This window comes from Psammomys obesus, unplaced genomic scaffold (assembly GCF_907164565.1).
Source record: "Psammomys obesus unplaced genomic scaffold, mPsaObe1.curated_primary_1811, whole genome shotgun sequence".
Taxonomy (NCBI): Eukaryota; Metazoa; Chordata; class Mammalia; order Rodentia; family Muridae; genus Psammomys; species Psammomys obesus.
In genome coordinates this window covers 3,897,020-3,901,416 of record NW_026585504.1, presented here as the reverse complement: position 1 = coordinate 3,901,416, position 4,397 = coordinate 3,897,020, and positions in this window count along the sequence as shown.

The window sequence follows — 4,397 nt, the reverse complement described above, 5'->3', positions numbered from 1 at the left end:
CCTTCCTTCCTTCCTTCCTTCCTTCCTTCCTTCCTTCCTTCCTTCCTATCTATTTATGTATCTATCTTCCTTCCTACCTATCTACCTGCCTATTTGTGATGGTGGTCACTCCATCTGCCTGGGTCTCTGGGAACTCCCTCTGGATTGAACACTTGGAAAGGCAGAAATAAGTGAATTACCACGAACCTATTGTTTAGATAGTTGCAGCCTTGGGTCTGGAGTCAGGTTCATTCATTCAAGACATTGAATGTCTGTTGTATACTCAGTACTGTTTTGAGTCTGGAGCCAACACAGTCCTTTCTTTACTGACAATAAGCAAATAAACAAGGTGGTTACCGACTGCAGTGAGCATTATGAAGGAAATAACCAGGGCAATTTGATGTAAAGGAATTGGGAAGGGGAACGGAGATGGTCATGAGGAGGCATTGCTTCTTTGGAGACCCTGGAGGAGGTAGAACTGTGTCCTGTTCAGGGTCACAGGCTTTGTGTTACACAGCATAGTAAGGAAGATCCTGTTATGCCCAGTTCACAAATCCAAAAGACCAAGAATAGACTCCACTGTAAATCCAAGAGGTTTTTTAAACGTGATTGAACAGGGGACGGTAACTTCCTGTGGAAACAGGAGAGGAATGTGTCCCTGCAGTCTAGGGGAACAGGGTTTTTAAGGGCAAAAAAGTTCAAGCAGGGACTTACATGCTTTGGCATTGCATGATTGGGTAAGGGAGATTGACTTTTGAAATGGTTGGTCCACTTTAGGCACCAAGGCCACAGTTCTGGCCTGGTCATATGGGCCTGTTTCCAAGCAACTGTATAATTAGTGTGGAGGAAAGAACGCATGAAGCTAGGTTCTTTTCCCAGGTGGCTGGACATATCTCCATTTCCTGGCCTCCATTAGGCTTGTGCTTTAAACTTTAAAACAATGCCCACTGATTTTTAATCCTTTGGTCTCTCAATCCTTCTGTGTCTGAGTCACAAAAGCCGCTCTTAGTCACTACCTGGCTAGCAGATAGTGAGGGAGGAGAGAGGTAGGCAGGGATGCTGTCATGTGACTAAGACGGGCGGGACAGGTATCAGGTGTTCAAAGGTCAAAGGTCGCTGTCGTAATTGAAGGAAAGAGCAAAGGTAGAATTACATTACATTAAAAACGTGTGAATGCCCTGGGCAGAAGTGCTGTTTCTGGCCTGAGAGGGATGACAGCAAGGGTGAAGACAAAAACTCAGTCTTCAAGTATTTGGCAATTAGAAGCAACAATTATTGCTAGGTGGGAAGTGAATGTGGTAGGATGAATACTAGCCTGAGAGGTGTTGCTTAATTTCTAGAAGAGGTAAATGTTGCCTCATTTAGCAAAGGGAGCACTGAACCTCCGCCCCGAAGGGGCACCACCCGCAGTTAGCTGGGCCCACCCACATCAACCACTACTCAAGAAAAGAAAGGAGGCTACCGATTGGCCTCCTGACAGGTCCTACGGAGGCATTTTCTCAACCAGGAGTCCCTCTTCCCAAACGGCTCTAGGTAGCACTTCCATCAGTTCCAACAAACTGTACCCATTAAGCGATAGCTCCCTTTGCCCCGCTACCTAGCTCCTGGTAACTTCTACTGTATTTTCTTTTCCTTCATTGCCTGGTAAAGTACTTCCTGTAAATGGAATCATATACATTTGTCCTTTTTTTCCTGAATTATTTCAGTAAACATATTTTCAAGGCCCGCCCACATTCCCTTTTGTGAGTGGATAGCATTGCTTGTTACTTTAAGCAACCGAATTTGCATAATTTGTTACCGTTGCCATGGGAAACTAATTTATTCCATGAGAGAAAAGACAATGTCAAGATGACTCCAGGGTGTTTGGCTGGACCTAGGCAGGCATCTAGAGGCCAGCAGCTTAGGACGGGGCTCTGTTCTGGCCTATGTTAGATTGGAGATGGCCATTTTATCTTCAAAGGGCATGCTGAGGAGGCAGCTATGGAACTCTGGAATTCTCCCTAGTGCTCGGGAGCTGCGCTTGGGAGGCATCAGCAGATAGATGCTTCTTAAGGAAAATTGATGAGCTGTACTCACCCAAGGAATGTGTGTGCGAAGAGAAGAGGAAAGGTCAAGCCAGCCTCGAAAGGTGAAGCAGGATAAGCCAGGACAGCTAAGAAGGAACAGTCTGTGAGAGGTGTGAGGGGGTGGGGAGTGGGGTGTGAGGTGGGGAGTGGCAGGACACTCAGGGAAATTTGGCTCAGTAAACTAAGAACCATTTTACCTAGAAAAGCACGGCCAATCAGGTTTTGAACAAACAGGTAAGGAAGAGCTATTCATGACTTTAATAAGAGGAGAGTCCTGGGTCGGCAGGGTGGGGGCGGGGATTCAGACATGAGCAAAAAAGGGTGTGAGTTAACTAGAGGAGACAGTATGTGTCAGCTTTCTTGGTGCTTCTCTTTAGGGAGCTAAAACACTTGGACAAGTTTTAAATAGTTTTCCAACTTTATGCGTGTGAGCGTTTTGCCTGCATGTACGTCTGTGTACCACATGTGTGTCTGGTATCCTCAGAGGCCAGAAGAGGGCATTGTTTCCTCTGGGACTGCAGTTACCGACGGCTGTGAGCTGCCGTGTGGGTGCTGGGACTCGAACCTAGTTCCTTTAGAACAGCTACTGCTCTTAGCCGTTAAGCCAACTCCCCAGTCCCAGTTGGGCAAGTTTTGAAGATGAGATGACACAGAGTTTTGAAGTCATTTGAGATGGAAGAGACTGTGGACCGTTCTGGCTGTCTAAGAAGACCCCAAACCTTACTGGGTTTAACCCAGTCTTTGTAGTCTGTTCCACGATTTTCTAGTTGGTCACAGCTTGGCTCTGTGGTTCGTTTACTTCAGCTAGCATTGGCTGCAGTCATGGGTAAGAAACAGCTTCGAGTGGGCTGCGTTTGAGAACTCTGTTCTGAGAATGGCTACATGGTCTGTCTTATTTGCTTGGCTAGGGCTCCTGAGGGAGATGTTCAGCCAAGGAGACACGCACATGGTCTGCTGTTACCTGCCTGGAGGCTGTGCAGTACGACTTCTGCTGTGTTCTACAGTCAGTCCAACCATGAGCCCACCCAGATCTAGTAGATGAGCTAGATCCCATCTCTTCATGGGGACACTGTTACATAATTTATAGTCATGAGTAATAGCCCTACAAGGCAGAATACATTCACAGGCTGGGTGGAACCGAGCCAGGAACTGGGAAAAATCAGCAGTACTTAAGAGAGAGGAGATTGCGGGAGTAAAACCCTTCAGGAGCCTCAAGGGGACACTCAGAAGCCTGGAGATGGATGCTCTTCTCACTGAGACAGAAGGGAAGCAAGTCCTAGAGAGGCCAGACACAGTGGCAGCATGATGCCATACTGCTCAAAGCAACCACATGAACACATTGATGGGGTTAATGATGCATGTTGAGAAGAAAAGATAGAGCCGCACGGCAGCCTCAGGGCTAGGGCACCAAAAAAATTTTTTTTTAAAGCAGCTTTTAATAGGGATGGCATTTGGTTACCACTGACAATAACATCGATTAGAAATGTTTGATTACTAATCCCCAATAATGTATTGGTAACCTAGCAACTTTATCACTAGTTATTGGTTTTCTGAAACATTTACGGAACCTGTGTGAGAGAGTCCACATTCCAGGAGGAGCCGACTGTGCTGCTTAGTCTTGTCAACATGACATAAACAAGAGTTACCTGGGAAAAGGGATTCTCAACTGAGGAACTGACTCCATTAGACTGACCTGGAGCACACACACACAAAGACATTCGAATATATACATGATTTACAAAAAATTTAAAAAAAACCTTTTAAAATTTATGTTTATTTATTTTATAGGTATAAGGATTTTGCCTGTGTGTGTGTGTGTGTGTGTGTGTGTGTGTGTGCGCGCGCGCGCCACATGGAGAGCTGGTGTGTCTGCATTTAGAAGGGGGCTTCAGACCTTCTGGAACGGGAATTACAGGTGTCTGTGAAGCACATGTGAGGCTAGGAACCAAGCCCAGGTTTCTGAAACAGAATCAAAGGTTCTTAACCACTGAACCATCTCTTTGGACACAGTAATTTTTCTTTTTAAAACAATCTGGCTACAATTAGCCCTCAGAAATACACTTAGTAGGCATTGTCTCTTTACAAATGATGCAAAAACATGTTTGTAATTCTTTTTGATTATGCCTATTTATGTGAAGTGAGAACTAGGGTAAATACTATGTATGGCATGTATGTGGAAGTCAGAGGACAACTCTTAGGGATCAAGCTCACGTCATCAGGCTTGGTGTCAAAGACCCTCACCCCCTAAGACATCCTGCTGACTTCCAGAATTGTAATGGTTCTGAAATTTCCTCCAGGTATTTATCACACACACACACACACACACACACACACACACACACACACACACAC